At 37.9% G+C, this 23,540-nt stretch overlaps 1 protein-coding gene and 1 long non-coding RNA gene across 9 annotated transcripts in view; one reads left to right on the forward strand and one right to left on the reverse strand.

Moving 5' to 3' along the window:
- The window catches only part of LOC111262520 (protocadherin Fat 3), a 162,520-nt gene extending 142,664 nt beyond the window's left edge, over nt 1–19,856 (reverse strand). For 4 of the 8 annotated variants that reach the window (XM_022836836.2, XM_022836838.2, XM_086969178.1 and 1 more), the window contains exon 1: nt 15,044–16,387. The gene's annotated coding sequence lies outside the window, so the exon portion shown is untranslated. Of the gene's footprint in view, nt 1–15,043; nt 16,436–19,679 lie in introns of those variants that run through there. The other 4 variants (XM_086969181.1, XM_086969179.1, XM_086969180.1 and 1 more) reach the window with 4 other exon arrangements.
- On the forward strand, nt 1,791–17,541 carry LOC111262522 (uncharacterized). Its single transcript, XR_002681667.2, has 2 exons — nt 1,791–2,772; nt 16,398–17,541. It is a non-coding gene; the product is annotated as an uncharacterized LOC111262522 (long non-coding RNA).
- Nucleotides 19,857–23,540: the final 3,684 nt, after the last annotated feature.

Below are 23,540 nucleotides of genomic sequence, written 5' to 3' on the forward strand. Positions count from 1 at the left end.
ATAACTCTGCTATAATTCTATATGAGAAAAATCTATATGAGAGAGTATTTTTTATCCAACTGACATATTTTTCCCATGACTGTATACAATCTTGCTTAATTGAATACGAAAAGAACTAACTATTTCAAGTATCGATAATCTTGAAGTTTTCCAGTGCCCAAGTATTGGATGACAAGCTGTTACTATTGCCTATACGATGTAGTTAAATTTAAAAGCTGCATATTACAATCGAATTTCAATAACTCTCATAATAACAAAGTGGATTCAATAAGGTCATTATAAGTCATCGTAAGTCTTTTGAAATGTCTCAGTGGTTAAAACTAGCTAGTGCACAAAATCCGTTAACTGGGGAACTTTAAGTACGTTATTATTATCGCTATAAAATATCTAGTTGAAGAGATTTCTTAGAAGAAAACGTTACTACCCCAAAATGTTTGAAACTTTGCGATTCTCATCAATAACAGTAGTAATTTTAAATTGTAAATACAATTTTTTTTTTAATCAATTATCCATCATATGTTTGTTACCATTTATGTGAATAATTTTTTTCTGCACCTTATTTTAATGCTTATCAAACCTGTAGGCACCAAATCTGACTGGGTATGAGCGAGAAGTTTTTCTCCTAATCGCTGCTCTGCTTCGGCCCTATATTAAACAACAAAGGGTGGATGGAGGATTTATTTACCAGAATAAGCCTATGTCAAAACTGCAAATCACTTGTGACTGACGTTGTTTCAAGCTGTCTGCCAGACTGCCAGACGTCAACGGTGCGTTAGAAAAACAGTTATCGTTGGTACTCTCTTGTGCCGCTTACATATTATGGCATAACTGAAAAGGACTGAGAATAGCTTGTTCACCAAAACTAAGCTGCAAGCTCGGGCTGCGCATATTAGCTTTTATTCCGTGTGGAATTTACATGGACGTGTAGCTCTTACTAACATTACAAAAATCAATATGGGCATTTATATAATGATGTTCAAGGTTTCATCCTAGTCGTTCTCAATCGAAGGACTGTCCTAGCCGGTATTTCAGCTAACTGACCAAAAACCTGTTTCAATATCTTTGTTGTCTCAATATTTTTGTCTATTTTTTAGGATATAGTACTTTATTTCCAAAAAAATAGCAAACATTTCACAACTCCTTACCGAAGCGTGGTTTAAACAAGTGTTTTTTTTTTTGACTTTCACTTTCTCTGCTAACATTGCTCCCATATTGGCACGACGTAGAGTTATGCCTTGTTTGGAACCTAGATCATCTCACTGTCGGCAACTATAGGAGGAATGTCCGTGACCACTATACAATTACGGGAACGTTAGGGTTTGGTTCAGTAATATTTTTCAAGTTTCACGTCCAGCATCGTTAAGCATTCTCTCAGTCGGTGCTTTACCCTAACACCTAGGATACTTTTGTCTACCGTGTTTATCGATCAGGTGTAAGGTTAGAACGCTTTATATCGTATTTTAAGGAGTGCGCCATAACGAGATGCAGCAGACCAAAGAAGGGGAAATTTAATTACCGTATTGTTTGCTACGTTTGTACGGTTTCCTCGTTTGGTGCTTTTCTTTAAAAGCAGACAAGAATAAACATCTTTGCAAGTGGGATATGACGACAATGCGTGGAGGTTAGTCACGCCCCCGTAGTTTTTGTTGTACAATATAAATGAGAATCAGGTGAGGCTTGTTGAATAGGCACAGAAGAGGAAAAAGCAACTCTGTGACGATGACGGCAGTATATTGTCGTGGACCAGACACCTGCTACTGTTGGCAGTTGTTTGTCCGTAAACTGCTATTGCTGGCACAAGCTACTATAATCGTAGGGGCTGCAACTACTACCTTTGCCCACAGCGTTCATTGTTAGTACATGCGTTCGAATCAACCACAGTCTGCGTTCTTGATGTCATTTGTCGTTGGCGTGCATGTTCATGAATAATGTATGCGTTTTCTCTCTCACGTCGACTCCGTCGTCATCTGTCAGTTGCCTGACTGCGCAATCAACTGAAGAGACAACAATGCAACGGCCGAAAAACCATTGCTGGTGACGCCGACTGAAATATAAACGCGTTCCTTGATACTTTTCCCAATCTGCACAATCATATCAGTGTATCGATATATTAGTGGTAAAACAACATCCTGCCAGTGTAGTTGTATATTGGAGTGAGTGGTTATATAGTATTCGTCCTACTAACGATAAGTCAATGTGCTTCATTTTGGTGGCAAGGAACATGGAGGAACGGTCCAAAGATGGGATATAGCCCATCCACCAACTGAAGCTAAAGGAGCATGGGTATGATTTAGATGAAAACAAGTGGCATTTCGACCAATTAGAGCTTAGCACCGCCCGTTTTGATTCGATTCAAGAGTAAAGAAAAAAAGAAACCGATGCGTGCGGAATGTCCCGGGCAAAGAAAGGCACTAGGTCGCCGAAGTTCGCTTCTTTCCATGGATGGAGAACAGGAAACAAAGTTTCGTGCTGGAGCTAGGTTTGAACGCCTTTGTTACCACATTCTTCGCCAACGACCACAAGATCGGCTTCTTACAGGAAATTTGACAGTGTGGCTAAGGTAAACTCTCGTTTCGACTTAATCCTGATAGCTTGGCATTGCATAGAGCAGAAGGTCAACGCTGACTTCAAGCTAATTCAACGTTCCGTTAGACCTGAACGGGGAACTTTAGCGGGATAAATGGATATACAAGACTCTGTGATAAAGCCCTGAAGAATAATGTCAATGCGACATTCCTGTTCTGTCAACTCGGAAGGAAACCAATGCATCTGGTAGGCATGCTTACTGTCTAAAATCTTTTAGTGATGGCATTTGAGTGTTTCGCTGACTTAGCCACCTGTGTGCGCACCATTTCACAGAGAAACAAAAAGATCCCAAATAAACACATTAAGAACAGCTATATCTTACGGAGAATTATATACAACAGCGAAGCTAACGAATTTCGCCCGCCTTTGAAACTATCAACCTTGCTTGATAAGATGAGTGTGGATTTGAACAAACGCAATATGTGAGGTTTCTGAGCCTTATGGTGTTGAAGGTAAGGAATGGTGTCATAGACGGCGTCACCCACTTTGGAAAATTGTAGTATTGCCTCCGACTGACCGGTTTCTGCCACCAGGTCCGCAGCAGAAGATCGATGTTATCCCAAGGTACAGTTAACCCGCGGTCAAGCGGTCGCTTCCGCAGCGCGAAGACTGCGGTACGTTACGGTAGGTACATGGAATATGAAAGTAGGCTGGCGAAGGATCGAGGTATTCCGCCGAAATAAGATGTTCAAGGTCATATAAGAATTGTGAAAATAAACACGTCAGTAGGTATATACTTACGCTTGAGACGAGTAGTCATAAAAACGTGTACTGCCTACCAATAACAAGGTACAAGTTTATATATATATATAAATTAACCGTCGCTCGTATGTACACATCACATATACGGACGGAATTCGATATATTTTCCTTGTAAAATAATAATTTTGTGCTACTTCTAAGCCTACCTACTGCTTGCCTGTTCTTGGTGCATTATTAATGTGTTTATCAATATGTGATGTAAGATAATTATATTTATTTAAAATCTTTAAAATTTGCCACCTCTTCTTTGATTATACCTAATAAAGGTCATTTTGTGCAGTTCATTCAGTTTCGATTATTAGGACTATGGCCTCAATGAACTAACGTAAACTTAATACGAGACCTAAACGACCGCTCAACTATGTTTTCTGTAAGCTTGACTAAATAGGATGCAAATAGCATAATCGCTTGAATCCGATGCTAGCTCTCTAATTCCGGGGTCCTGAATAGCTCCTAAAGGCAAAAACTTAAAAATCTATTAAACAGCATTTCCAGCATCTAAGGTCATCCGTAAGTAAAGTTCTACTAGACTAATCCAACATAGCACATATTCTCAAGTCCTGATCTCAAGTATCAATTAACCGTTACCTATGATTTCCGTGCGTCGTCTCCATGAATGTAATCTGTACAGATGTAACAAAAGGTTTCTGTTTGTTTTCTGCCTAATTTGCTTCCTTCCCTTTTCCAGTGTGTTTTAACAGCGGCCATTGAAGCCATCAATTCCTTCCAAGTTTTATTCATTTAAAGTTGTGATGAAATATCTTAATTGTAAATTCAGATTCCATATAACTTGCATCTTCCATTGAGAACAAAATCGATGCTTCGCTGCTTAAATCCTGTACCTTCAGGTACAATTTAGCGATAATGTCCTCTTTTGGTTAGAAACCGTGCCCATAGTGTAGATCGAAACTCGCTGATCAAAACTGTGTGTTAGACTTTTTAACATGATTTTTAGTAATATTTCGAGCCGTAGGACTTAATCACAGCTTTCCTACAGCGCTTGCTACTTTTATGCAGTATTTAAAACTCTTACTGAACAGCCATAATAGCCTAAATGCGATGACCTCTGCATCCATTTAGTCTTTCTAAAATATCAATTAGCGACTTAACATTTTTCCCGTACGACCTATGACTGCTTTTGCGGATCCAAGTAATAACAATTCATTTGCATCTTCGTCTACCCGGCATTTTAATGCCAACTTCAGACCCTACACTCGACCATCTTACTTAAACGCATTTGTAAAATAGAGGCCAGCTATACTCCTGTGTTGCCTACGAAATTATCTGAAGAAAGCGGTCAAATCGATGCATTTTGATTGCCTCGCTCGGCATGCAAGTGTATGTCGCAGGCTCTTGAGCAATATTGTCAAATAAAAGAGTTCGATTTTATTAACTTCCAATTGGAAATAAAAAACGTCATTGTTTATGTTTATGAATGCGGTCTTTTTCGTAGGTTATGAGATAGTACCTTTTGATGGCCTAAAGTTTGTAGGCTTACCTTGGAGAGGAATCTACTGTGACTTCTTGTTTTACAAACTAGACAACATGTTTTTATGCTAATCAAACCGCCTGTTGGAGGCTGAAAAAATAGTGTTAGCTTCTAAGATAGGCGCAATTTTATGCGCAAGTATTACAGATGTTGCTTAGATAAGTATGGATTATAAAATATGGACAGCGTATAAATATGTTAGTTTAAATTATTCAGTCTCGTTCTCATCCAGTTGCCAGCGTCATCTTACCGTTCAATTACTAATCACTAGCGTACATATATGCAAGATGATTTTCATCGAGCCGTAGGCAATATTATTTAAAACGGAGGTGTTGAGGCCGAAATGTTTCGAGCTCCGTAGGAACATACTTTCAATAAATCTGTACCTAAGTACAATTTCCTAGAAGTCTTCCTCAATGATATTTACCAAAGGTTAGTCGCGAACTATTTTGTTTTCAGGTTCTGTTACGGGATAGCTAATTTTTTTAAACTTCAGCTCTGTTCCGTGTGTTCAAAAAACGCTTGTAGCCAATGATAAACTTCTCATTTAAGTTAGGTGAATTAATGCGTCATCCTTTACGTACTTGAGAATAGAATACCAAATGAGAAGCTTAAAAAAGAAATATCCTTTTGTGGCAATATGTAAATTGGAAAAAATATAAGAGCTCCGCATTAAAACCAGACAAATAAGCATTCCGCCTTCCGATTGATTATTGAGATTCGAAAAAAATGCGGCGTTTATTCATCTTTGTCAAGTTGATGATTTTTAAGAATATGGATGCAACAACAATAATACTACCGCACGGTATTTTACGTATATTGGCGTAGCATTGGACGTCATAAAATACGTAGTAACGTAGCCATATGTTACACAGCGATTGGTCAAATTCTCCATCAACCATTGTTTATTTAGCTTTCTAGTAAGGACAGCGGCGCGGCCAATAGTAAAACGCGACCTGAGGTGTTTCTAGCGGAAGATTCACGGTCGTTTGCGTACTGAGCGCTACAAATTCAACACGCATTTAAAACGACGCTTTTCTTCGGCTCAGTTTTTCGAGACCTTTTACGATCCGATCCTTCTATATAGTACCGAGGTTACAGGTGGCTAATGGGAGACATGAAGCTATCTGATCAAGCTCAGTAATGGCTCTATACAGCCTGGAGGAAACTGGCGGCAGCGTTAAACCGATAGGCAAAATACGGTCGATTCAAATTCTGACTGAATGAACGTATACCTGCTTTTCAGCTGATAGTAATTAGAATATCGAAATCGAGCACGAAAAATAGCACGGTTTCCTTCATAAACCTATTTTAGCTTGCATGGTCTAATATTCTGCATCTAACACCTTGCGCAGCTACAGTCCTGCATATGATCTACATTGTTGGGTATATCCTACTCTAGATTTAACTGTTCCGGCAAACCGAAGCTTTTTAGAATTTATCTAGAAGTTCTCTCTCATAGGAGTTTGCAAGAACTCCCGACTGGTGAGAGGCACTTATGTAAGTAACCAAGGATCTTGCGTTAGTTGAGTAACATTTGTTGCGCAAAAGTATAACAGCGTTTAATAAATATTAAACACAAGAATATGTACATCACTGGAGCTTGTTTAGGCAAGGAAGTCCTTTAAACGGCCTTCAAAGCATGTGATCTGGAACGAAAACTGGACCTAAACTAAACAAAGAAGCAAATCACTTTTTTATTGTGACATTATTAAGCGTCCCGCTCAAGTCTTCCTCAGAGTTTCTTGATTATTATATCTTGACGCAATTGCAACCAGTTGATTTTATCAACAGTAAAATGTGGCCTGTTTTTCAAACTGTTTTGTACTCGTATCCTTAAAGTACGATTATGTATGTACGTTTTGTTTCTTTAACTATGTATGCGTTCAAGTCGTACACTCTGTGCTACGAGTGTTTTTGGTTGGTCGAACATTTTGGAGTCTCTGCCCATTACAAGATTCAATGATACAAATCTCTTTTAACTAAAACACAACTATTGTTATGTCATTGATAAGCTCTCGGAACAACCGCAAAACAGCTCTTGCATTGTCGCTTTGTGCTGTAAGTTGTTTAACGTGTACATACATATTTAAGTTGAGAACTTTTTCAATTGTTTTCTTTCTACCTTGCACATTGCATGTAACTGTTTGGCTTCTTCTCGGAATCAACGGAACCGAACCATATGCATGTCTTAAGGTGCCTTGCAGAGCAGTCGGAAATGACACCAGTCCACTTCCTGTTACGGACTTGTACTGAACTTTTAAGCTGTCATGGATCCCTCTAAGTGCCTTGTGGTACAAGCTATGAACGCTAAGCGAGCGGCCGCTCAACATCGGCAAAATTACTGCTGCAAATGATTATAAAAAAACAAAAACAGGGATTGTGACTATAAAAAGATAGACTGAGCTGTGAGAGAGCCGCCTGTATGGTTTATAAACCTCTTGGGAAAATCCCAGATAAATCTAGCAAGACCCACAACTTCTAGTGAAACAAGTTACAAAACTATACCGAAAGAATTATTCTGATGGCTTTATTAGCATTTCTGTTTTTGTGTCCGATACTTTTGTTAAGCATGTTCTTAACAGATATATATATATATATATATATATATATATATATATATAGATGTTTTGTATCTATTTTTAGTGCAACTTATACTTATGTATTATATTGAATGCAATTTTTTTCACGAAAGGCAATTTAATCTTAGGACTTTACTATACTGCAGCAATTTTCCTTATAGGTTTTAAATTCGACGCTGTGTTAAGATAGACGTATTGGTAAATTCATTTCAATTGCATCGGCCTAGTTAATTTATTGGTTGGCCTTATTGACTATACCATGGCTATAGTTTCATTCTTCTCAAAGCGTTCGCGTGAGTTTGTGCTGCACTCCATTTTGAATCAGTACTAAAATAGTCTGTCTCTTGACGGATGATATTACACTAATACTTACATTGAAATGTAAATAAAAAAATTAAATTAAAGATAAAAAAAAAATTGATGGGTCACGTTCTTATCGTGTTCTTGGCTCGTGGCTGCTTTATCAAATCTCACCTTACCTTGCTTATTAGTATTTGTTCATTTATTACATTCGGTTAAGTTGTTTACATTATGATATAACTATTCCGACACAAATATCGACTACGCACTATAATCATGCAGAACCAGGACATCTAAAACTTCAGTCTATTCTGTTTATAAGATCTAGTTTAAGTCGGACTAGATTCGGTGCCCGTCTCGGTTAAATTGCTTCCGTATCATTTGCGAGAAAGTCCGTAGTTTTGACTGCACCCCTATACGAATTTCAGTAAAGCAGTAATGTTTTATACAAGTGTGATCCGATCACTTTTGGGTAGTAGGCTTTTTGTGTTTATCCGTGTGGCGTTCAGAATCAACTACGTATCCAACGAGTCAGGAATATGGCCAAATTCTTATTGATTGTTCGTGCGGCCAAGACTGGACGCTTTTGTGCATTGGTTGTTGTTTTCAGGAATTAACTTTGCTATATTATTCTGACACTGATATTAGATGACTAACCCAAGCGACTTTTCGTAGCCTTAATTTTGAAAAGGCGCGACGAATGGCATTGAGGTGAAGTATAACAATGATATGTCGCAAGTGTTTAGTAAGAACCTGTCCTATTCAAACCCAGTCCAGTATTTAGAATTAAAGCGAGAACCATAAATGCCATACAGGCCTATACATCTACAGTAAGGATCTAATGGTAGATAAAAAAAGTTCAAAAATAGTATTCTTATACTCTTTTTCTATAATCAGATCTTGGTTAGGTCATTTCTATTATGATGCGGCTGCAAGAGATACCGTATTAAGTTATCGCTATAATAATTTACGTGTACCTATCAAAATGCACACATGACACGGATAATAACAGTATAGCTACAGCTGTAGAATTTAGCTACTAACAAAAGCTATTTGCTTAGTAAGACGATTGAAACCCTTTAGCTTTAGTCGATCATCAATATGAAATACCCTCGTTGCCATATGTTAAATGGATAGTTTCTTTTGGTGAATCTCAGTAGTTACAACACGGTACATTTCATATCAGTTGCCCTACCGGCAGCATTCGTTAGATTTTTTTTATGCAAATGTTTAAACAGTGTTTACGCCGTATACAAAAATCCACTGTCTAACTTTTCGTAAATAAGCGTCGCCTCGATTTTAGAAATCTACTTTTGGTTGGTCTTGTATCAAGAATCCATGAATAATTATTTGAGACACAAAGGCCCTAGCTTAAGCTGCAAGCTCTGTCTTTGAAAGAAAGTTAGTACGATACTATGGCCTAAACATTTAAGATTATTTTATCTAAAATAATTACCTATTCACTATTGGTTGTTATTAATAGAATGAGAACAATCCCTTAGCGCTTTTTTGTTTTCTAAGTATTGGCGAATATTTATCAGTGAAATACAAGTATAAACTTGGCAATATTATCCAGAGAAGTCTTCATTGCAATAATACGTGCCAATGGTTTATTAGGTCGTTCAGTCTGACCTAATTTTTGATTTGGATCAGTCTAATTTTTTGACAAAGATAGTTTTTTTTTCATTCTCAGTCAATACTCGTTCTGCCATTTGGTTACAAGAGTTAATCTTGTAAATCTCAAATTACAGTTTTATCATTATGTTGCGATTTGAGCAATTTTCCTATGGAAATGTTACCGAAATTTAAAAAAAAATCGTCATTTATGAGATAGAGAGGCCTCAACTATAAATTACCTCATTTTTCTTGTTGCGATTCTTGTTCTGTAATAGGAGTATAGCTTGTTCATTATCTTTTCTACTCGGTGGTTGCACATGTCAGCCACGATCGCCGGGTCAGAGGTTACCGGGCCTGCGGTGGGTTCTGTCTGGACTAGACTGTCAAATAGACACTATAGGTTACATGTGCTTTAGGATGATGTACCTGCGGGTCATTAGTATCTACTAACTGGTGTCATCGCCTGCGATGATCGTAGAAACTACATCTTTCATTACTGATTATGGTTCGACGAAGCAGGCCTCCCTACATTTTCGTCCTCGACGCTCGCTCAGGTCCCAATTTGTTTTGTTTACCTACATACACGCATTCTGAGAAAGATCGACGATCCCATAGTTATCTTACCCAGTTTCGGATTCAAAATTTTTTCCTAGCGTGTTTGAAAACAGACCGCCCATAACGCGTTCACCGAAAAGTCCATCGATCTAAATACTCTACGACTCCGAGATGCATCTTTCAAAAGCGAATAAATATCGCGAAACGTTGTGCAGTTATGAAACAGCATAATTTTATGACGTTTTGTACCCAATGACCTTGAGGGCAGCTTAAAGCCTTGAGATCCAGTGGTTAATGCGGCGATACAGATTTTTTTTTCTCAGAAATCTTAAGTCACCTGAACTATAGCGTGAATTATGCTGAAAAAATATAATTAAAATTCATTCGCAAGTTTTGCTCGTTCGGCTTTAGATTAGTAGAAGTGACATATGTTCACTGTTTACGCATAAAATTGCTGCATAAAACAGAATAACATCATCCTAGCGCATTCGAAACATGTTTCGTGTTGGAAAATATCGTGATCGGCCTTAAAAGCGTGCACAGACAGGCATTCGAGTAGTAAGAATCCTGTTTCGGCCTGAAACAAGCTGAGATTCCTAAGATAACAATTGATCAGTACTGCTTCGTTCGTTCGCTCACTTTTTCTTTCCCGTCATCCCGGTAGAAGTCCCTATAGGCGCGTACGTACATTAGCGATACATAGATATATATATATATGCAATTTGGTCCGATCTATTTGGCTTGCTATAGGGTCTCACTGCTGGTTCAATTAGCGACATTAATTTACTGCTTTGCTTTGTCGTTTCTCGTTTGTAGAGGAGCAAGGACGGCCGACCCATTGTTAGTTGAGATAACAAACGCTCAAGACTGACTACTGTAGTTAATATCTATATTGCGTACAACGAACGGTTTCTGTGAAATAATGAAGCTGCTAGAAAATGTGGAGCCAATTGCTGACGCTGACACAGAGCCTCATTTTAGAATAACAACAACTATGAATATCTTCTTCTACTGTCGAATCTATTTATATCACTGACCGAATCGCCAGAGCCAAATCGAGTTCCACTATTCGCCCGTCCTGCCAAATGCATACAATCTTACCCTGAAGGTAAACACACAATAATGAGAAGTGTAACTAAGGAACAAGCTTTCTGAAAATGCTCATACTATATCAGTTCCTTGGCCAGTCAAAATAGAAGCAAACGCCGGTTATTTCTCGAGCCTTTAGCGCTATGGTAATTCAAGCAAATCTATGTGTTGCAGATGGTTAAATAATAGCTTATAATAAATAATAGTCTTTAATATGCGCTCACATCGTGAAAATTAAGTTAATCTAACATGTGTCACCAACTTTTCGCAACAAAGTCGCATCGCAAATTATGTCTGCCGTACAACAACAACAACAACAACAAAACAACTTGTCGATGACTGTCGATGGAAATAGCCGTAAAAAAAAACTGGATACGAATGCCGTGTTTCGATATAGTCACGATATTTTCAATCCGACATAGCAAAAGCTGAGACGAGCGCCATTTGACTTGGTGCCATACATATGGGGGTATTCTGTTGTACCAGTCTTGGCGTAAGCGCACTTGATTGTTCTAATCAGTTTGGCACAGCGTTAGTTGTCTCACCGTAGGTATTCGTTCATAACGGTAACAGACCTAGTTATGGCAGAGCTCTCTATTTAGTTTACCGTAAACCCTATCGGCTGCTGCCATCTCCGTTGTCTCAGCCATATTCGTTGTTTCCATTTTCTTCGGACCGATACATCCAGAGGCGCTATCGTTTAATTTTGCCATACAGAGCGGGTCTCATGGATGCAGACTGTCTACTAGCAATTGCTTTGCAATGTTTCAGACGTTTTTTGAACGTTTGGCAAGACAGGCTCTGAAGTGACAAAGGCCCCCCCCTCCCCTAAGGAAATCAATGCGACTTCTGAAGCCTCAGGCTTTATTAGAATAATTCTATTTATGCAATACATATTAGTGAATATATGTATATATTCACTATTTACTAGTGCTATTATATTCACCACTGCTTTTCTAATTATGGTTAAGAGTAAATAATTATTATCAAATCTGACTTTTTCGTGCTATTGCCTGGCTATCAGACTCAGCCTATTACAGATTTTCTATGATTTCACGTTGAGCTACGTCAGATATTCGCATTCGTTTGCGAACCTAAATGCCTTCTAATACATATCCACACGTTCTAGTGTGAGTCCGATGAAAGTCAAAGATGATGGAGCCGCGCAAGTTACCTATTGCTTTTGCCAAACACATTGGACTATGCCAACTGGTAACAGCCATAGAGAAAATCAATATGACTTAGAATAAGATTAACAGCTTGCCACGAAGTGACCATCTGCTTTAAGGCTGACATTTTTCGAAACTTTTCGCTGGTCCTTCGTCTGGAGCTGAATTTATCTAGAGTAACAATTTCTATGCGCTTTTTGATTAGTTTGCCTTCTTTCGCTTGATGTTCTGTTAGAGAAACAGAAACCTGAATGGACGTTATTCAGAAGCAGAATAGAGCAGGACCAGTAAATACGGCAGCTATAGTGAGTATGAACGTAAATTTTCCGGATCAGAAAGCCAATATATTATTTTGGGTTAGGTTCTGCATCCGTACATGTATCCCCTTTTGCCACTATCGATAAAACTGCGTGAATAACTAATCTGAGAAGCATTAAAATTAGCTTTTGTGTGATCTTTTGATGAAACGGTTAATTACATTATATTCCTGTCTATTATTAGTAAATTCTATTTGATAACAAACGACACGCCTTGGCCGTTGAGCCTCTACGATAATTGAAGAGATATTGCAATATTTATCTGATTCCTACCAGTCACCTGAAAGGTTTAGGCGACTTGTATCACAACCGGAGCCATCTGGTGGTCTCCGCAAAAATATGTTATGCATCTATAGAGAATATGTATTGTGATACATGCTTTATGAATATAGCCTATAAGCTAATTGTGCCTTCTATTATTCCTCTGTGAAAAAAATGAACGAGTTCGGTGGAAATAGTTTTATCGAATTGAAGGTAGAAATCAAATGTTTTCGCTGTGAACATTCTAAAGTTCGTGTTGAGTCATCTGGATGCCGAATGGGTACATGTATGCTATAGTCGCTAAACGGTAGTATGGCATTTGTAGCTCAATGTTTGCAATCTTCTCGAATGATCCGACGACTCGAGAATTTGAGCTCATCGCGCATTTACGTTTAACGTAGACATTATTAGGCTTCCTACGTGTAGTGTTATATATCACGTTATCTTTTTTGCCCTGTTTACTTTACGATACCTGTATAAAAGTTTAATATAGTATATTTTAGGAATTGGTTCCCACCGTGTATTAGCCACTACCGCCCACTGCGGGAATATCGGCGCCGACAGATTTCAGTAATTACAAACAAAAACATTTTAAATTTAAGACATTAGTATTATTATAAGACCACTGTAAAATTAGTAACTACTTTTCCGATTTCAAGAGTAAAAGGTATCAGGGCGCTTATCTCTCCATTTTCTTTCAACTTAATTTTTCACCCTCATTTCACGTAGACAAGTAACCAGATACCTTGAGTTTTACGTCCGGTATTGCCGTCTAGCATTGCTTCCCTCGGCGAAAATACATAGCAAAACTTTAATGAATAACTAATCATCTTATCTAAACAGATGCATATTAATCATCCGGTTACATGTGAGGGTCATCAATCACCTGCGGAGTACCCTCATCCGCAGATCACATCTGTAGACCGGTTGGTTTCGGGGATGGAGGTTTAGAGTGGCGTCTTTTACTTGCCCTGGATCGACATTAGTCCCCAATCATTCAAATGATAGGGGCAGCAGCAGCAGCAGCAGCTTGGTAACGAAGCGAGCTACCAGCCGGTTAAGTAAGTCTGTGAACACTGCAGTAGCTAAAACATCTGTCGAAACAGAAACAATAAACTTTATACATGGCACCTTACACATTTCCAGCACTCTTCCGGGAAATTCGTCATTCAGAAGCGTCACTGTATAATTTGCAAACACATATTGTTTGGTGAATTTCTTCTTGCTTTCAATTGAAGCAGAGGGCAGATGAATCTATTCCTAAGCTATACGTCTGTCTTATTGAAGCTGACACTACTTAGAAAAAAAAAATAGCGCCGTCAATATGTGTGTCGGCTGTCCTTCTGACTTCATTGCAATTGTGTCTTAGTGGAGCTCCTGCACTTTGTCAAGGGGTCTAGTTAACTTCAATTCAATACAGTAGCTATTGACATACCTCTTAGAATGGCTTCTAATTTCCCGTAATGGCAATTACCTCCTTTATTGCTCTCTGCCTTGTTGACTATTGTGGCTCCTTAGCTGACTCTCCTATAGGAGAACAATTCCTATAGTCACACACAGTTCCGATTTGCATGTGCCTCGAGGGACGCACATGCCCTGTGCCTGTTATGTGCTTGCTATTGCACAGTCATAGGACATAGCGGACCCAGGGATTATCCTGTGACATTGTGACTCTAGCAACACCATTGTTGCAGCTGCTAACTGTTCTTTTTTTATTCATTCAAGTAGTTTATGCATTCACGAGTTATTCAACTAAGATCAAGTTGCACAACTTCAATGTGACTAAAAGACATTTGGTATGAGCCTATCAATGCGTCCTAATTACGCTGTCAAGAATTGTTCCCCAAGGTGGGCTGTTAAACATACATTTTATATTTAATGTAATGTAAAGACGTACCTTGAGTACATATCATTTCTCTTTAGCTAACTAGCATGTCTTACAATATTATGCTTGATCTATTCTGCCCTTTTAACTAGATTTTCGGAAATAAATTCAATCATCTACAATACACAATCATCTACTGCTGTTTTCCTTGTTATCCTTAAAAATGGAAAATTGAGAAGTTGTTGGTATAAATAACGTTCTTTATTTCTGCAGGTTGTCTACGATGTGTCTGGGCGGGACTTGAAACAATGACCCTTGGCGCTCTTTGAGCCATGGGCTTGACGGCCTAGGCCACCGCATCAGGTTTTTTTTAGGAGCCCAGTTACAAGCAAAGGCCTACATGACGAGCCATTGTTTTGACGGTTGATGTTACGTGTACGCATAACGGCTACATACAACATCGAAAATTCGACGAGACTATAAGTTCTTACCAGTAAAACTGCGTAGAATGCAAATTTAGGAATGTGTACGAGACTTCCACAATATACGTTTGCCTGTAAAACATAAGTACGCATAACACTGTTAGCGTTTGCAAATGGATAGCTGACAACTTTTCATATAATTGCAAAAGCTCAATATTTTAATATAACTTTTGTTAAATAATTTTCCGTACAAATCTTTATTGAACAAAAATTTGATCCGTAGAGACGTCCAAAGTGTATCATCTTTGTATATTTTGTTTAGGATCTAATGGGAGTTGTAAGCAGCCCTTGTCTCGCGTTTCTAAGCGTAACTTTGTAATAATACTATACTAAAATATACGTTCAATTAAATAATATTTACCCTTCACCATCGCGAGCAAATAAACATCAAGTACATCTACAGTTTAAATTATGTTAGCACATAAATGTGTTTCGCAGGGCAAATAATTGTCATGGCTGATTTACACCTCAGAGAAACAAAAAGCCTGCAGAAGGAAACAAAGTGAAGGAGGTGCTGCTAATGTGATTATCTCACCGGTCCATAGAATCGGAGGAAACAAGGGCAGGTTCAGCAAGACTTGTTTTGGAACACTTCCAATGATGGCTAAGACTTTAACGAGGATGATATCATAAGCTTCTGTAACGTAAGCCGCTGATTCAAATCCCGCGCGAAGGTTTCTTTGAAAAACAGATTTGATAGACGGATGAATCGAAAAAAAAAAAGAACTATCAACAATGCCAGATGACCTATGAAGCCTGCGCATTTATGAGACTGAACGCATACATCTTATGGAACAGTGACTAAAATACTTCAAAGCCGAAAAGCTATGAGGCACTCCAGGCTGCATGATTAGTCAGGGCAAATCTTCTTAATGAGAGTTGAAGCTTAATAGCCCGCTTTTTTGACAGCCGTTTATGGTGGCCATCTAACTTTATTTATGTACTCTGCGTCGCATCATAGTCACATGTCATAAACTTGCACATTTCACACAACCGCAGCCCCACAGAATGAACTTCTTCGTATTTAACAAACGGTAAAAATTATAACGGTTGCATAAAGACAAATAAAACGATAGAAATATAAAAGGAACTTGTGCAATTTGTAGAGTAGGAAAACGGATTAAATTCCACTACTGTTACCGGCGTCTGTCTGGCTAGCCATTTTTCTTGACTGTATGTTTCAAACATCGGCTTTTAAGGGTATATTTAGTTACGTTTTCCAATATAATGCTTGTTCTATAATTGCAATTGAAGATTTTTCATGTACTTATCTAAGTGATGAGCACACCGATATAGTGTCATCATTTACTCACTTCGGCTCCATCTCACTCTTAAATGTTGAAATAATTTTGGGTGTTTCCAGTTAAATGCATTGACGACAACAGGAAGATAACAGCAGTACGCTAAGACAAGGGTGCCGTTGTGTACCAGATTCGGTGGGAAAACTATGACCCAAAAAGGAAGGCGTTGAAACACTTTCAACGGCAAAATGAGAAATAGAAAACAACAGCAGTGACAACAGTCGCTAGCGAGGGTAATTCCAGCGCTGAATAAAAGAAAGGAAAGTGTGGAGGCACCTCTATACATTTGTAGGTAACGGTGACATTGCGCTATTGTTGACATTGTTGCTATCACTTCTTGGCATGCGCTACATGGGGCTGCTGGATCGCTTTAGACTTTTTGTGTCAAAGCGGTAACTTGTAGGATTCGTTTCAGAGTTCGTGTCTCGTTTCAAAATTTACAATTTGCTCTGGGTAACCTTCCATTTTTTAAAGCTATATACTCGTTTTTAAGATTGCATTTAATGCATAGCTCTTTTCAATATGAAGATAGCACTTTAAGGTAAAATAGAAAAAAATTGCTAGCGTATATTTCTTAAAGAAGAAAAGCAGTACGATATATATATATATATATATATATATATATATGAGAAGCTGCTCCATCCAAAAATCTGTGGGTAGTTTGAGGGCCTTTATGCTACATCTGGTAAAATATTGTAAAATCGAAAGTAAGAAAAATAAAGTGAAAATTCCCAGTGTGATTTCTGTTAAAGTGATAAGAGACTTTCCCCACCTTGAATATATACATATATATGTGCATATGTTGCAGTATATATGTTTATACTGTAATAGACTACAATCGCTCAAGTTACGATTTTTTTTTCTGAAGCTGCAAATGGAGCACCTTGTTTACAACTTTTTTTAGTTTGTTAATAAAAATCCGTTTCGCTGAGGTAGTTTTCATATACTAGAAATGTTTTATATTTTGTATTATTCATCTTTCGTTAGTGTAAAACCCGTCACTTTTATGACAGCCAATTTACGCTGCTGTTTTACTAGTTATCATACCAACAAATAGTTTGCATTCTGTCAATATAGTATCGCAAGAATGCTATGTTATGACCCGTTGCAACTGAAGCTGATAACAACTTTATAGCCATTTTGGCAAAATCAGAGAAAGGAGATTTCGTACTATTAAACCATTTGATTTTAAACATGAAAGGGCAAGCGAGGTGAGTCAAAACTTGATTGAATATAGAATATAACTTGCTATACAATAAACGATATATAAACGAAACGATCCGAAGCATTTTATTTATAAATACCGTCCATCTAGCTTAAATAAATTGATCATATTCTAAATAAATTTGGACATACATCTATTAAATTTGCGACGCTCTCAAACAACTTTGCCAATACTGAACGGCGTTCCGATAACCGACCAAACGCTTTCCATATAACGGTCTCACTGTTTTCACACATATGGAATATGTGCATAGAATATGCTGCTATTATCAGTGATCACCCCTTCTAGCCATGTGCACCTTATTTTTTAGCCTGCCACCGTTTCTTACTGAACTGTCTTGACCTGCTCCAACAAAAGCAAAAAAAGCTTGTCACATTTACGCTTGTAACGTATATCATAGCGACTATAGTGTTATTTCAAACAGGGGCAATGATACCCCTTACTGGTGTGAAAAGCATCAATCGAACATTGCTTAACTACAATAAAAAATATAAATTTATACATATTAGACTAACTGCAGCTAAAATTAAACTGGATTTTCAAGCATCGACATGATTTGGTAAGATATTATGGATGGTTAGTGATGTTCCTTCGGGTGCGCTTAAGAGCTGCAGTAGACATGGATTTGGCACTATGTAAATTTTACCATTTTTATCATTTAGGATTATTATGTCGAGCCTGTTTTCGACGAACGAAAATTCTCACATGTAACGTTATTGCCCTATAAATAAAGATGCATGGAAAAAAATTTCAAGGAGTGACCTTAAGGCCTAGGTATTAACTTTCATATGTATAGGTAATATTCTTCCTCGTCATTATATCATTGTTACGTGTGGGCCAAACTTGCCATCTCTTTTGCTTGCAACGTCGTGTTTAGGCGGTCTATGCGGACGTATCGACGCTTCGTTTACTGCAACTATTTTTTGGTTACTTCGTTTACTACCCACTTTTATATGTTTGCTTTGTAATAGTTTTATGGCTGATACTAATTTTGCAAACATGAATTTTGAATTAATGTATGTAAATGAACAAAATAAAGGCGTCTGCATTGAAATACTTCACAGGTAGTTATATTTATTATTTTATGCTGTATGCACAGAACCATTTGATATCGCACACTCCGAGAAACATAATATTTTCCAGGACCTCATGATTGTTAAAACATTGTATTTAAACGAACTCCAATTTGGCGTTAGACTGGAAAACGTCTGCCACGGGATCTGACACGGTTTTGTTTGTTGTCGTGATAAACACGATCGATACGTGGTAGCAATAAAATCTACCTTGCTCGATCAGCTCTCTTCCCTTCTTACCCAGCCTCGTTTCGTCAGGACGGTGTGGCCTGAATGGCTGGAAGCATTTCTCTGAGTGCGGTACCAAGGAAAGCATGACCAACGAGCATAACTCAGCATTTGCAAAATTATCAACTAAGTATGAATAATAGGGAAAACAAGAAGTGAACAGTGATGTACTGTTATTTAGGGTAATAGCTGGTTGTATGATTACAATGCCATTTATGTAACCACGGATAAAACCAATCATATTCTCTATGAATACAATCCCAATAGGGGGAAGTCCTCGATTGTATGGATCAAAATCAGTGATCCTGGAGATTTACTTACGAAAGGTTAACAAAAATAATTCTCTACATATAGGATACAACTGTATATTCATCGGTAAGTACGATGTAACCTTGCTTCCTAGTTGTCTTAAGCACCGTAGTGTCTTCAGATCGGTTGACAAGGTTTAAAAATAGTCAGATTTCAGAAGTCGTCCAAGTGACAATGTTGGAAAATTAAAGTCTCTTATCTGAGCAAGCCGTAATCAATATTTTTCATTATTAGTAATGAATATTAATTCTGAAGCACAAACAGGTGACTACTTTTTAAACCTGTATGAAAAAACATTAATAGTTTTTGCGTTCAACACAATCACCTTTCATTTGAGGCCTCATCCGTATTCTATACAGTTTTCACTAATTTTAACATTAACACCCGCTCTTACACCTTGCTAGTTATTTCGGCCAACATTCTAAATATTGGTTGGTTCACTTCTTCAAGACGATATCTCGCTACCTAGCATAATATCAGCCAGAACTAGTTGAAATTTATATCCTTACGGCTGACTTTTCTCTCCCACTCTTTCGCACGTTTTCCCTCTATCCCTTGTTCGGCGCTTCTCAATGGTGTTTTCTACTTTTTAGCAAAGGCACCGTTTCAGTAGACGAGCACTATCCAGCACCTACAACTGCCACAGCAACACCAGCAGCAATCACAACGACTAGAACGATGCAATCTATCCGTTTTCGTGCACTGGCGTAACCAACGTGGTCGCAGTTGTTGGGGCTGCTGGAGGCAGTAATGCCGAGTTGACCCACTTTTGGGCAGGTAACGGCCAGCCAGTCGGCAGCAGAAGTCCGGTAGTACCAAGCGCCGAAGCAGCTTTTCACTACTTGTGCTAGCGACGGCCGTATCACTCCGGCGTCTGGCTCTGCCAATGACGGCGACGTCAAACAGCAGTAGAGCATCAGGAAGAGGCGAAAAGAAAATGAACAACGGACAAACGGCAAGGAAATAGTTTGCTTGCAGACGCGGTAGTAACATTAACCGCAAAGTTGAGATAAGGCTCTGTAGTTTACATCTCGACACGATTTTCTGGAATTTGGCCAATTTTTGGAGTAAGAACCCGCGTGTGTGGCTGTTTTTTATTCGGTGATTTTGGCAACTACTACTACGGCAAATATGTGCAACTGTCTCCGCATACGCGTTTATGTAAATTTGTGTATTTTTGTTTCCCCTCTTTCTTGTTCGTGATGCGGCTGTGTTAATATCTTGCAGGTCGTTCTTCCTTGAATGGTCTTTTATTTTCTTTTTCCAGTATGCATCTGTCTATTTATCAATTGATTAACTGATATACGAGTAACAGTTATGTAGATGAATCCTATATGTATGGTTCTGTGTATGTTTTATATCAGGGCTCAGACCAGCAACTCCTGACAACTTTTCAGCTTGCGAATTAGTCGCCCTAGCCATCGCGGTGTCTAACATATGTGTTATACCGGAACAAGCCAATGTCAGATAAAAAATAAAGGAATCCGAAAATTACTTAGAAAGCGGTATCTAAAATACAACACATCCTAATTTTACGACCCGCTGCTGGGTTTTGTGATGCGGGCTTATTGCATTATACTATCCACTAATACGTTAAGGCTCTTAGGGCCAACTAATCTCGTGATAAATTGGTTTAGATACTTGTTTACTACAACACCGCCTAGTTTTATAGTAAGTTGAGCGAATAATAAAAAAACGATTAACATATAAGTAATGTAGAATTATAATATATATATATAAACCAAAGTTATAATTTTGCCCCGTTTTGAGAATATCAGGCTAATCCCAATAGGGCAACTGACAAGGTAATCAAAGATTGATCAATCAGAATTCTCTAATACCTAATATTAGCTCTTATTCCAAATTCAGACTTTTACGATTATTGAACCAAAAAAATGTTTATCTGAATGATTACTTTAGCATAGTATTCGGATTACTCATATTTAATCATCATCTATAGATCTCATGCTGGACTGACAATGATAGTCAAAGGACCTTACGTTTAACTCATAGCCGCAACAATATATCATTGAAGTTAGTAATATTGTTTCGCTACGGATGCTAAACTAAGTATCAACGGCAGAGTCCCTTTTTGGCCATCTCCCTTTGTTTTACCTTTCAAAAGACATTGCTTTTTTAGCAACACCTAAATTTTTCAATTATTTCCAGATTCCTGATCCAATGATACGATTTTATCGCCTCCTTATAATGGTCGCACCTACATCAGTTTGCAACAAGCAGAAGAACAAAAGCCAACCATAATATTCACAGAAACACTCAGTTTCTATATTACAAACGGAAAAATCTGCAGCAAAACATGAATAACTTATACATTGTTCATGTACTATATTGATTAAAAAAAACAGTCTATGAAGCCAGTTGTAAGGATTTCGGAATCTCATCTAGAAATTAGCAGGCTGTAACTGGTAGTAGGGAATGCACCTCCAGTCGTATAGGCGCATATAGAAATATATAAATACCTCCGCGCTAAATCGACCATCTTCTCGTATCATTTTTTTCAGTTCATGGAATCTTTACTCTTCACCGTATTTTACATCTATTAAATGCTCACAAACCTTTTTCCTATATAGCAACAGCTACGGAAATGCCTGGATTTATTGATACGGGCCGTAACTATATATATGTGGATATATATATATATATATTATTTTACCAGCAGAGTGTGACCTTCATCAGCATTTTGTGTTTACAGTTACAGCGTTGTTAGAACTCGGCTTGAAAAATTCCATACAACTATCTCTATTTTAAGATTTGCTATGATATATATCATTTTTGAAGCAATCAAGGCTTACGGACGTTTTCAGATCCGCATGCATCTTTAAGAGATAAGAATTTGGTCGTATCCATTCCCAAAAGCAACATTTCAGAGAAAGGCGTGGCCCATGTAGGACCATTGTGTAGGAAAATTGCCAAATAATAATATGAATGGGTGTATATAATTTTTAGTATCCATTTTTGTATGATTTTTATATAGTTATATGATACTATAAAAAAGAACAATTACAGTATTTATATGTAAGTACTTTTATCACTATTTAGCGATTTTTCTTTTATATTACAGAATTGTATCCTTCACTCAAATTATCAGTAAGCTCCCTAGGAGCTAAAATGTACATTCTTCCCATATTTGCAAACGATATACATTTTTGGTTTATTTGTATTGCTCTCTTTTACGCTTTATATGTGCTCTTTTCTTGAGAGGTCTCGATTGTGGCCCTTGTATTTTATAATGGCATCCCGATCACTAGATTCTAAACGCTACTGATTTGTATCATGGTGTACGCTTGATGAAGTTATGTTCGCTGCATCGCCCTACTTTTCTTCAACCTTTTGTGATCTGTGATTATGTAAATACAACAAGACATTTTTCCCTGTGGGCATAAAACTAAAGTTCATGTCAAATATGTGTGAAATAATATTAATTCGCTGTTTAAGTTTAGGTTACATCCATTTCTTTGTTATTTTGTTTGAGTTTTGTGATCAAGGGCATGTTTTAGATTACACGAATCCAGGCTAGAGTCTAAACACCGTTGAATTAAAGCCAAAACTCTGTTAAGAAAGAGTACTCAAATTCGAGAGTGTAAAGCGGCCAATCTGCATCAGAAAATGGTAAACTTCAAACCTGCTAGTAGTCCTTTGGTGCTTTCAGTTAATCTTACTACATGGTTACATGCTTTCCTTTGAGTAAACGTTCTCAAGTTCCTTTCGACTAGCTTCGTCAACTCGGATAGTAATTGATATCTGCTTGTGGCAGTTGATTACGATACTTAACATATCACTAAGGCTGTTAGGCGTTTCTACGCCTTCGTAGCCTTCGAGGGTTACTGTGTCAGCGATCTGTGTATTTACCCTTAGTAGTAGTCCTATGGATAGCTCCCACAACCTCTATTTGTTCGGCAACCTACTGCAATGTTTTTTTTTCGTTTTCAAGGGAAAGAATCGCACTGCTTTTAATTTTAGTTTTTTGCTTTCATTTTCCTTAGTTTCGCTTCGTTGCTTTTAGCCACTTCATACCACCTTCTTTCTGGCTCACTCCTATCTCTATAGAATTAAAGCGCTGTCAATGCCGCTAGCCTAGAGTGTGTTAGTACATTGAAGTCGCAAAAAATCATTTCAAGGACATCATTGTGAATAGGGAAATTACGTTCAGCGAAGCAAGCGCGAAGGCTTAAAATGTTTATCATTTCCTACCAGGACGTTTTGCTTAGATAGAACAAGTACGCTCAGGCTATTACTTGAAGTAGAGTACGCTCTGCCAGGGCAGCCTTTAGTGAAGGAAATATGGAACGACAAAGGGCAAATTGGAGAAAATAAGGATCGATACAGGATCAGCTATGCCAGTACTAATT

This window comes from Varroa jacobsoni, unplaced genomic scaffold (assembly GCF_002532875.2).
Source record: "Varroa jacobsoni isolate VJ856 unplaced genomic scaffold, vjacob_1.0 scaffold_670, whole genome shotgun sequence".
Classification (NCBI taxonomy): domain Eukaryota; kingdom Metazoa; phylum Arthropoda; class Arachnida; order Mesostigmata; family Varroidae; genus Varroa; species Varroa jacobsoni.